General features: G+C 47.0%; 1 non-coding gene across 1 annotated transcript; it reads right to left on the bottom strand.

Annotated features, from left to right (window-relative positions):
* Positions 1 to 201: 201 nt before the first annotated feature.
* Positions 202 to 274, bottom strand: TRNAT-UGU. The gene has a single exon. It is a non-coding gene; the product is annotated as a tRNA-Thr (tRNA).
* Positions 275 to 12154: the final 11880 nt, after the last annotated feature.

The following is a 12154-nucleotide window of genomic DNA, read 5'->3' as shown; positions in this document are numbered from 1 at the left end:
CTCCTTCGGCAAAACTGGGTTAAAGTTGAAAGAAAAAGGAAAAGAAAGAGTTTTCCCGATTTGGTCTATCGAGCTTGAACCCTTTTCTTTTTATTCCTAGGTGGAAGTTTCTACAACATAATCGATCGTTATTTTTTTCTTTGTTCTCCGATTTCAAAGAAAAAATATATAAAAAACACAAATCCAAATAAAAATCGAAAAAGCCGGCTATCGGACTCGAACCGATGACCATCGCATTACAAATGCGATGCTCTAACCTCTGAGCTAAGCGGGCTCCCGGAAATTATACATGCACTGGCATTCAATAAACTACATTTTAGTGTAAGCTTATTCATTTTTATTATTTTATGATATAAATTTGAAAGAAATATTTCAAATCAAATATCAACTAAACAGAAATAATTACTTTAGTTTTTTTCTTTCTATATAGATTCTATTTTTCGTTTAGAACGATTCGATTCTATTTCAATTAGATTTAGAAATTATATGAAATTTTATTTTTATTTTTCAAATCCATTTCAAATAGAAATTAAAACAAAAATTCATTATGACAATTTGCATTATATCTATAATTCTAAGAAATGGATAACTATTAGAGTTATAAGAGTCTGCCTTAAGAAAACCTAAAATAAACAAGAATAAAAAAATGAGAATCGATAAAGAAGAACTCTGGATTATATTACCATAATAAAAGAAGATATTCTTCTGTGTGCAGCCGTAGACTATGATGACAAAAAAAGAATCGACCCTTTGAGTATTCAAAATTGCATACAAAAATGAACGGGGCGGAGGATATAGATGGTATATATCCCTCGATATTGAATTGTAGCTACAGAAAGGATAGAATCATGTCTGACTAGACAAAATCAAAGTCAAATGGAGACTTTCGATAGAGATGAAGGAAGATAGAAAAAAAGGAAAATAGCAAAAGCATTTTTCGGTATAGTAATCCATATTAAATCTAATGAATTCGATGGTTCCGTCAGAAATGAGAGAATAAAAGGGAAGGACATCACATGGAGATCCTAATCTAAAAAAGAAAGGGGGGATATGGCGAAATCGGTAGACGCTACTGTTTCGGGGTTTTCTGATGTCCTGCGGGAGAGTTACAATTCCGAGACTGGAACCGGACGCCTGTACCTGCAAAATAACGGAGACTCCTGAGAGCTCCGCCTCCAACGGTCAAGTTAGTACCTGATTAAGGAGTAATTAATACAGAAATTAAAGTAATAAGGTCTCTCCAGGTGAGAGTATTTAATGTAGGTAATCTGCTTTGCTAGCGAGATCAGCCGGTTATTAGTGTGTTCTGTCAATTATTCGGTCCCTGATTAATGAGGATTAATCGAGTATTTATAGCCTTGGGAAGCGTGCAACTCTCTAGGTTTAAGGTAAACCTAGGGCCGAACGGGCTTCTAGACTGAAATGGGCCTTGATGGCCGGTTGTCCCATTTGGCATGGGTGGACACGTGGCGTGTCTTAAGTGGTCCGTGGAGGACGCGTGGCGGAACCTGGTTGGTCCACTTGTCAAACGGCGCTTGGTGGATAAAAATCCCCTAATCATTTGCCCCTCACAGGTGGCACGCGACTGGTCACGTGTCGCCTGTGACAGGTGTCGCACGGTGACAGGCGACGGCCCGTTACAGGTGTCACCTTGCAGACGGCCGGGAGTCTCTCCCGCCCAAATTTGAATTCGGAGGCGACCCTTCGCCTTCTCATTTTGCCTATAAAAGGAAGTGCTGACTTCGGTCATTTTCACATTTGAGAATTTTTGCGAGAACATTCGGACCCCTGAACTTGCTCTGACATTTTCGGACTTTTTCTGCCTACCGCCTGTTCTGACAAGCCGACTGACCCGAACTTTCAGGACTTCATCAACTGTCATCCGTTCAGGTAACTCAGTTCTCTTACTCTTAATTTTCTTTTTATTTTTTGAAATGGCACCATGGAAGCACACGACACGCCCTAAGTTAGTGATCAGCCGGTCACCGGGGACGGCTGAATCTAGGACTAGGAGTGCCGCCTGCCCTTTTCTGGACCCATCTTTGCCCTTTATACAAAGTCCGACTGAATCTGTGTCTATGCAGAACGTGATGGCCAGAACAAAAAAGACTGCTAGAATATCAAACTCAGACGGCTCCTCCCAAAGGGTACTCCTTAGCGAAACATCTGACCAGGCGCCAGATGTGGAACGAGGCGACTGTCAAGCTGACAGTTCTGAGAGAGGGACCAAGGTGTTCCCTTCTCATCTAACCGTGGACATGTCTAATTTACCTTCTGCTCCTTCTAAGGGAGAGGAGGCGGGCCCCTCTAGGAGAGGGGAGGAGTCGTCCTCTTCGGACTCGTCAGGGGACGAGTCCGATTCCAGCTCTTCTGACCATAGTTCTTCTGACTCAGAAGAAAAACATAACCGCCTACAAGAGGCGAGAAGTTCCCATGCAGTGGAGAAGGGGGATAATTGGGCAGAGCCGTCCGCCTCTTACAGAGAGGAAAACACCCCCTACTACTGCAGGGTGCCCCGGGGCCGGATCGCAACCATGCGAGACAACGTGGCGAGCTTTATTGCTAACCACAAAATGAGCCCGGAGTATTTACTGTTTGTGCCGGATCCAGAAGATACTGTCGTCTGGCCGGCTGGTACCAGCTATGGTGACGGCTGTTTTGGCTGCTATGTGGCGGCCATCAAAGCTGGTCTGCGCTTCCCATTACATCCGGCTGTTCAGCGGATTTTAGATGGGTATGATCTGGGGTTATGGCAGTTAGCCCCCAACTCTTGGGTAAACGTACTCGGCTATGTGGCCGGGTGCGAACTGAACGGGGTGGAGCCAAGTTTTGAGGCTTTCGCCCACATGAACTATCTCAGCCGGACCCCTAAGTCGGGAGGTACCGGCTGGTATCAACTAACAAGCCACAGGGGTTACCTCATGACGAGAGGTAAGGCAAACAAATGGAAGGATTGGCGGAACACCTTCCTTATTATCGAGAGTTCAGACACGGAGCTGAACAAACGTTTTAACAAGTGGAACAGGGATCCGCCTCTTCTTGCAGGCGGCCGCAGCATGCCGCCTGTTCCCCCAAAGGCTAAAAGAGAGATCCTAGACAAAGGACTCTTCAAAGTAGAGACTAGGGTGAACTCTACTTCAGGGGTACGAGAGCAAGTACCCCTACACTGCGTCCCGAGCTTCAAGTGGCTCTATGATGAGTACTTCTTGGCCGCCTGTGGCCTCGGCAGTCGGTGCTCTAGAGGTAGCCGGCCTGACGAATACTCTGTTTTCTCACGCCTTGTTTACTTGGGATTTTTACTAACTTTGCTGTTTATTTCTTTCAGCCGACGCCATGAGTAAAATAACAGCATCTAAGACTGCGGCGGCCATGCTGCGGGTTTCGCTAATGAAGCAGTCGTACGCCGACTCCCCCAGCAAGGAGGCACCCTTGGTAAGCTTTGAAAACTTCCCCTTTAAGTTGTATTATGCATATACTAACTCTTTTTGTTTTCAGTCTGGCACTCCAAGGGCTTCTTCCTCGCAACAGCCGGACCCCAAGGCCCGGAGAACGACTGTTGCAAGCTCTCCTGGGTCTTCCAGGAAAACAGTGGCGGCTGAGAAGCAGCCGGCCACTTCTTCAAAAACCCAGGCGGGGCCGCCTAGATGTATGGACACTTGCTTGTAAAAACTCACTCTTGCTTCCTTCTTGATTAGGTCTAACTTGTTTTTCCTTCTGCTTAATGCAGCCGGCCCCCAGGGACTTGACTTGGTTGAGGTAGCCAAGTCAATGGTTAAAGTAGTTCCTCCCTCTGACAGGGAGGCGGTCAAGGGTGCCGGCACCCTTGACCTCGATGGAATTTCGGGGATCCTAGCTGAGGTATACCCTTTTGAAGTTCCAGGACGCCTGTTAACCCTTATGATTGGAAACTGACGCCTGTTTTTCTTTGTACTTAGGCCCTGCTCCGAGTCAATAGCCTTCGTAAGCCGATTGATCGGAAAAACAAAGAGGTAAAGGCCGCAAAGGCTATGGCCGCCTCCAGCTGTGATAAAGCAATGTTTCAAATTGCCCAAAATGAAGTACTGACCATTGATCTTCTTTATTATCAGGCGCAGGCGACCGCCGCTGTTCGGGCTCAGCTAGAGGCGGCCCAAAAGAAGGTTGACGAGCTGGAAGGGACCGTCACCAAACTTAAAGCCGAGCTGAAGCCCCTTCGTCAGAAAATGCACTCTTACGAAGCCATGGAGAAATCTTTGGCTAACGTAAAAGAACGCCTGGTGAACCAGGAGAAGAGTCTTACCCAAGAGCTCTCGGACAAGGCCGAGCAAGAGAAACAAGAGCTCGTCCGGGAGATGGTGGAAGACTCCGCCCAAATCCAACGCATGACCTGGGAACGACTGTTCCCCAGTGCCGACTTTGCCTCATGGGAAAGAACGTACCGCCAGTGTTCGGAAATATATAATCAACAGATCCTGGCGGCTGCTGAAGAAGAGGCGATGGACGTTGCGTTGGAGGAGGAAGAGCCTGTTGTGGCGCTTGTGCCACTTGGGGGAAAGGCATCAAAAGATGATGCAGCGAAGGCCGAGTCCAGCAAGAAGAGTGCTGACCAGGCGGCTGCTGCTGATACTGAACTGCCCCCTTCTTAAGCTTTAAGTATATTTTTTCTTTTCACGGCCTGCGTGCCGTTTGCTTTGTAATTACCCGGCCAGGGGGCCGGGGTTTTGAATATTCTGCTGGTCTTTTATGGCCGGCTCATTTTAATCAAATTTTTTGTTTTTGTTCAAATTTGTCTAAGTATTTGAAATTTGCTCACTAGACAGACTGTTGTGTATGGCCGAACGTTAAGACAGGTACAAATAGTAAGTATGCCGCCTATGCCCCTGGACGACTGGTTGTCTGTTTCCAGGATAGATGATCAGTCGGCCATTTAATCAATCGGTATTCGAACTCTTTATTCAATTTGACCAAGTAAATAGAATTACCAAGTAGCCAAGGAATTTAAGTAGGAAAACAAGCGGCGGGTACCGGTTGTTTCCCTTTATTGCCAATGTTGGCCTCTAATTTGTTATTTGTTAACCTAGCAAGAGTATTGGTTGAGAGCCTTTGTTTATTAAAAACAAGTGGACGACTCGTACCTTTTAGGCTCAGTACTAAGTTTGAGTGACTATTAAGTTAACATAGGAGTTACTTAGTCTTCGTCACAATCTTGATTGAGTAGTAAAGGTATCAGGCGGCGTAGGCCGGCTAGACCCCTTGATTTACCAATGTTTGTTGGCTATTTACTCAATAGGTTATCCAGTAGGAATAGGGGTTCGAGTGTCCTTGTTTGTATAAAACAGGCGGACGACTCAAACTTTTTAGGTTCCATACCAAATTTGAAGGAGTGACTATGAGTTAACTTTGGAGTTACTTCAGTCGCCGTCACTTTTGTTTGAGAAGTAGAGGTACCAGGCGGCGTAGGCCGGCTAGACCCCTTGATTCGCCAATGTTTGTTGGCTATTAACTCAATAGGTACCCCCTGCATTTATCCCAAGTAATACAGGCGGTCATCTGACTCAGATGTCAACTGCTACCACTGGTTTGGTTAGTGATAGAGTTATCCTTGTCTCAAAAACGGCTACGTGGTTGCCCTTTGGGACAGTCGTATAGGTGCCGTGTAATTATTTTATAGAACAATGTTCCACCCAAAAGGGAGCTGCTCTCTGCGACGAATTTCATCCGAATGGATGCCGCCGGACGCCTGCTATAATGTTGGGACAGGTCGGATTAGTTTTTAAAAGTTAGATCAGTTGACTAGGCGCCTGGTCTGATCATTCGGCCAGTGGCCTTGGTATGTTCTTGGTGAACGTATGTGCTAAGTAAAAGAAGGGTAGCCGCCTGTTAGTTACAGGATCGGCCAGGCCCTAGTCTTTTTAGCTAAGTATTGTGAGTAAAATACTCGAGGGAGAGTAGCCGACTGTAATGGAACAGACGGCATGCCCCTGTAAAGATAAAGAGTGAAACTCAATGGAGAGTAGCCGACTGTAAAGGTACAGACGGCATGCCCCTCGTAATACAAAATTGAATAGTAAGTGCCAACTTTATTAAGTGGCTCTTTACTTTACATCATTCAAAAGAAATATTTCTTAAGGTTATCTACATTCCAAGTTCGAGGCAACGGTTGTCCGTCTGGTGTTTCCAGACGGTAGGTACCGTCCCTGACTTCCGCATAGATTCGGTAGGGTCCTTCCCAGTTGGGAGTTAGTTTGCCAGACTCGCTAGCCCTACCAACTGCTTCCATTTTTCTAAGTACAAAGTCCCCTACTTTGAGTGGACGCCTGTGCACTTTTTTGTTGTATGATCTAGTCATTCTCAGGCGGTAGATTTCATGGCGCAAAACAGCATTGCCCCTCTTTTCAGGAAGTGAGTCTAATGCCAGGCGCATAGCTTCCCAGTTTGCCTCTTCGTCATATAGCATTACTCGAAGAGTCGGCTCGTAGTGTTCTATTGGAAGAACAGCTTCTGCACCATAAGTTAGGAGGAATGGAGTTTCTCCAGTCGCCCCTTTTTCAGTCGTCCTAATGGCCCAAAGAACATGTGGTAGTTCATCTGCCCATAGGCCGCCTGCTCGTTCAACTTTTTTCTTGAGACCGTCTGAGATGATTTTATTAAAGGCTTCTACCTGGCCGTTTGCTTGTGGACGGCCGACAGATGCAAAGTAATGTCCAATTCCTTGGTCTCCCAACCAGCTTTTGAGAACAGGCGTCTCAAATTGGGGACCATTATCAAAAACCATAGACATGGGAACCCCGAACCGAGTGATGACGTTTTTCCAAATGAATGAAATTACATCTTTCGTCTTGATTCCCTTTACAGCCTCCGCCTCTACCCATTTAGTGAAGTAGTCAACGGCAACAAGTATATACCTTCTGCCGCCTGTAGCAGGCGTATATGGACCCAGAATGTCCATACCCCACTTAGCAAACGGTAGTGGGCTGTGAATGGTAGTGAGATCAGTAGCCGGACGGTGAATTAATTTGCCAAACCTTTGGCACTTGTCACATTTTTTCACCATCTCCATTGCATCTGCTTCCAAAGTAGGCCAAAAGTAGCCCTGCCGCCTTGCCCTTTGAGCAAGCATCCTACCACCTATATGGGAAGCACAGAAACCAGAGTGAAGATCATCTAGTATCTCTCGTCCCTTTTCAGGAGTAACACACTTTAAGAAGGGTTGAAGGTGCCCCCTCTTGTGCAGTTCCCCCTGTATCATTTCAAAACAGGAGGCTCGTTTTTTCAGTGATGCCGCCTGTTGAGGATCATCCGGCAGTGTACCGTTTGTCAGATATGCCCTGATTGAATCCATCCAGGTTGAGCTTCTGTCTAGAATTCCAATAGGATTTTCCTCGATGCTTCTCTTCTCCATTACTTCCCAAAACACAGTTCGAGGAGTATCGGAGGAGGCGGATGATGCTAATTTCGAGAGTGCATCTGCCTGGTTGTTTTCTGATCTCGGTACTTGGATCAGATGGAAATCCTCAAGGGAGCCGACTGCTTGTCGGACCGCCTGTAAATACTTGATCATGGCCGGATGTGTTGCTTCGTATTCGCCATTGTACTGACTCACTATCAGTTGTGAATCAGAACAGGCGTCTATTTTCCTTGCCCCGGCCGCCTTACACATGCGGATCCCGGCTAGTAAAGCTTCATATTCTGCCTCATTGTTTGAAGCCTGGAAACTGAAGCGTAGAGCATACTCGAACCTGTCGCCCTCTGGAGATTGACATACGACGCCTGCTCCACAACCGTTTGAAGTAGAGCTTCCGTCCACATATACCTTCCAGACTTGGTCTGGAACTTGAGAGTCAGGAGGACGAGTCATCTCTACAATAAAGTCAGCAAAGGCTTGCCCCTTCACTGCTTTTCTAGGCTCGAAAGTAACTTCGAGACTCTGCATTTCTATGGCCCATTTGATCATTCGTCCGGAGGACTCCATGGTGGTAAGGGGCCGTTTGATCGGTTGGTCGGTATACACGACGACTGCATGTGCCAGAAAGTAGGGCTTCAATTTTTTAACAGCCATGAAGAGTGCAAGACCAAATTTCTCCACTAGGGGATACCTCAACTCGGCATTTTTCAGTACGTGACTGACAAAGTAGACCGGAAGTTGACAGCCGTCCCTTTCAGCAAGGAGCACCGCGCTTAACGCATGATCAGAGACGGCCAGGTACATGTAGAGATTTTCTTTGGGCAAAGGGCTGACCAGCCTTGGCAAGGAATGCAAGTGAACCTTTAATTTCTGGAAGGCGGCCTCAGCATCCGGCCCCCATTCAAACCTTGCCTTTTTCTTAATTGCCTGGAAAAAGTATAGGCATTTGTCGCCTGATCGGCTTAGAAATCTTCCCAAGGCCGCCAGACAACCTGTTAACTTCTGAACCTCTCGGACGGTACGAGGCGACTGCATGTCAACGACCGCCTGTACCTTCTCAGGGTTCGCCTCTATTCCTCTCTGGTTGATAAGGAATCCGAGAAATTTCCCAGACTCAACTCCAAATACACATTTCTTGGGATTGAGCATGACATGGTGCCGCCTGAGTGTGGCGAAAGTTTCTCGGAGGTCCGTCAGATGATCTTTCTGAAGTTTAGTCTTAACAATCATATCATCAATGTATGCCTCGACGTTTCTCCCAATCTGATCAAAGAACACTGTGTTTATCATTCGTTGGAATGTAGCCGGGGCATTCTTAAGACCAAACGGCATGACCGTATAACAGTATAATCCCTGATCAGTGACGAAGGCCGTCTTCTCCTGATCTTTCTTCCACAAAGGAATTTGATGAAAACCAGAATAGGCGTCCATAAAACTCATCAAGGCATGGCCGGCTGTTGAGTCGACCAGGTTATCAATTTTGGGCAGAGGGTAACTGTCTTTGGGGCACGCCTTGTTCAAGTCTGTGTAGTCTACACACATTCGCCAGGTGCCATTCGGCTTTTTAACGAGTACCACATTTGCAACCCAATCTGGGAAGTAACATTGCCGAATGAACCCTGCATCAAGTAATTTTTTGACTTCGGCGGCGGCCGCCTGACCTCTTTCTTCACCATGGTTCCGCTTCTTTTGCCGTACCGGCTTCTTTTTCGGATCCACAGCGAGTTTGTGTACTGCCAGATCAGGACTAATGCCTGGCATTTCATGGACTTCAAATGCAAAGATGTCCTTGTATTCTTTCAACAGGTTGTGAAAGTCATCACCAAGGTTTCTCAGAGCAGTCGTCCCAACTTTGACTGTTCGGTCAGGGCGGGAGTCGTCTAATATCAGGTCCGTATGCTCACCAGCCGGCTGAGGGCGGAACTCATCCGGCCGGTCCTCTGCCAATGATTGCTATTTTCTTGCCTTTCTGGCGGACTCTGTCTGGGACGCCTTTCTTTTTCTGTCGCCTGTTTCTTGAACAGGCGCACTTTCCTTGACATTGTCAAGGTCTGTTTTTTCTCCACTTGACCCAGTGGCCTTAGCAGTGGGTTTGACATCCGAGAGATAGCACTCTCGGGCCATCCTCTGATCTCCCCTTAGGGAGCCGACTGTTCCATTGTCCCTTTCAAACTTAAGCAGCATAAGTGACGGGATTATAACAGCCTTGGCACTATTCAGGGTTGGGCGACCCAGAATCATGTTGTAGGCAGAGAGTTCCTCTACAACTAGGAATCGGACTACCATGTGTCGTCCTTCCCTTTTTCGCCCAGGCGGACAGGTAGATCAACTCGTCCCAGTGGGTGGACGACTCCTCCTCCAAACCCTATTAAAGGGTGGGAGGCCGGATGTATGCAGTCCGTCTGATATTTCAGTTTTGACAGACATTTGCTGCTGATGAGATCTGAAGAGCTCCCAGTATCTATGAGATTCGACCAACTCTCTGGTTGGCCACTTTACATTCAATAACGAGAGGGTCGTCATGCGGCCCCTTATTCCTCCTAGATCCTCTTCAGTGATGACAATCTCAGGAAATGTATATTTGGACGGTCGTTCTTGGTGAACGGAATTTACATCTAACCGCCTTATATTATCTTTGTTGCCCCTAATAGTGGGGCCGCCTCCTGAGAAGCCGCCTGCAATGTGTAGACGACTGCATCATCTGTATCGGAACTGTCGGCCTGTTTGATTCTTTTTGGCCGACTGCTTTTTTGAGGAAGTATTCCCCGTAGATTTCTTGACATAAGTGTCAAGATCACCTTGATCAGCCAAGCGGTCTAGGTACCGCATGAGACTAATGCAGTCATTGGTGTGATGACCAATGTCATCATGATAAGCACAGATTTTGTCTTGGTTCCGGTTGCTCGCAGAACCCTTCATGGGGAGCGGTTTCTCAATTGAGAGCCGTCCCTTTATTTCTTTTAGGATAAACTGGTTATCCTTGTTAAACACATACTTTGGGGAGTATGGTTTGAATTCCTTTTTCTTCTTGGCCGGCTGTTTAGAGGAATCAGCCGCCCAGACCCCTTTTCTTTTTTCATCTTTGTTGGACGACTGTTTCTGTCGTCCTTCTCTATTGTCGAACCTCTTCCCGTCCGACTGTTTCATTGTACACAGATCAGTCGCCTGTATATAGGCTTCTGCTTCAATCAAGGCCTCTTGAAGAGTCGCCACCCTTTTTCGAACTAAATCAAATTTGAAGGTAGACCCGTCTTTGAGACCTCTAAAAAAGTCAGTATAAGCTACCTCATCCGGTAAACCCTTGAATCTGTATTCTCATCAGGTTGAACCGCCTGAATGTAGGAACGAAGCCCCTCCTTTTCACCCTGCTGAATTGTTCCCAAATCAAGGGTCGTTTTCTTCGCAGGGATGTTCATTGCAAAGTTGGAGGCAAATAAGTAAGCAAGCGTCCTGAAACTGTTTACACAACCAGTCGGCAGGTTGCCGAACCATTGCTGTGCAATTCCCTTGAGAGTTGCTGGGAAAACACTTGCACCAAGTGGGATCATCCAACCCTTGAAGGTACATCAGGTTGGTGAATGCCATCAGATGGTCTTCCGGGTTAGTAGTGCCTCATAGCGCCTACTAAAACATTTTTTACTTTGGCCGGCTGAGCGGCTTCAGTAATTTCCTTGGAGAAGGCCGACGGCTGTTCACCAAGTCTAAGCAGCCGTAGCTGCCAGTCCATAGGTTGGACGTTTTTTGCTGCAGGTCCACCAAAATGGAGGTGGCTGCATAAAAATATTGTTGTTGCGGCACAAATGGCAAATTTGGTACCGCCTGCGCACTATGAAAGCCAGACTGTCGGGAGGTGCCGCCTGACTGACTCTCATGGTACGACTGAGTTGGCCTCATCGAGGCATTTCGCAAACTGTCCTGAAAATTTGAAGTAGAAGCCGACTCTGATAATCGGTCACTCTTCTTTTGCTCTAGCAGGTGCCGAGCATCTGTGAACGTTTGCTTTGACCCGTCCGCCTGAATATGACGAACCGGTTTCCTATTTCCCGTAGGATAACGGAGTTTTGTGAAATCAAGAGCAGACGGCTCCCGCTTCTTAGATTTAGGATGGGGAGTCGCCTCTCGCCCTTGAACTGGCTTCCTCTTCAGTGAAGTGGAAGGTTTTTTGGCCGCCTGCTCTTTGATTGAAGCAGGCGGTTTTTTGTTGATCAACTCTTGGATCTCTCCCTTGAATCCCTCATGAAGGTCATGAGTTCGTTCCTTGTGATGGGAGCAGACCCATCAGTCGGCTGTTGCCGAGCAGCGGTGCGCCTGCTGGCTCGCTTCCTGTTTGAAGATACTCCCGTTCCTTATTTCAGTATGACGGGTACGGCGGGCCCTTAGGGTCCCGTCTGGAGCTGTATGAGTTTCAACTTCAAATTCACTTTCGGTATCATGGTCCGACTGAACTTGAGGGTCGTCTAGGGGACGCCTCTCTTCTGGGGTCGGTACAGACTTGGATGCCATCTCTGAAGTACTCTCCCCACAGACGGCGCCAAATGTTTCGGGGTTTTCTGATGTCCTGCGGGAGAGTTACAATTCCGAGACTGGAACCGGACGCCTGTACCTGCAAAATAACGGAGACTCCTGAGAGCTCCGCCTCCAACGGTCAAGTTAGTACCTGATTAAGGAGTAATTAATACAGAAATTAAAGTAATAAGGTCTCTCCAGGTGAGAGTATTTAATGTAGGTAATCTGCTTTGCTAGCGAGATCAGCCGGTTATTAGTGTGTTC

The sequence above is a fragment of the Chenopodium quinoa genome, unplaced genomic scaffold (genome assembly GCF_001683475.1).
Source record: "Chenopodium quinoa cultivar QQ74 unplaced genomic scaffold, ASM168347v1, whole genome shotgun sequence".
Classification (NCBI taxonomy): Eukaryota; Viridiplantae; Streptophyta; class Magnoliopsida; order Caryophyllales; family Amaranthaceae; genus Chenopodium; species Chenopodium quinoa.
Note: the sequence above shows the minus strand (reverse complement) of the source record. Positions and strands in the feature narration are given on the sequence as shown.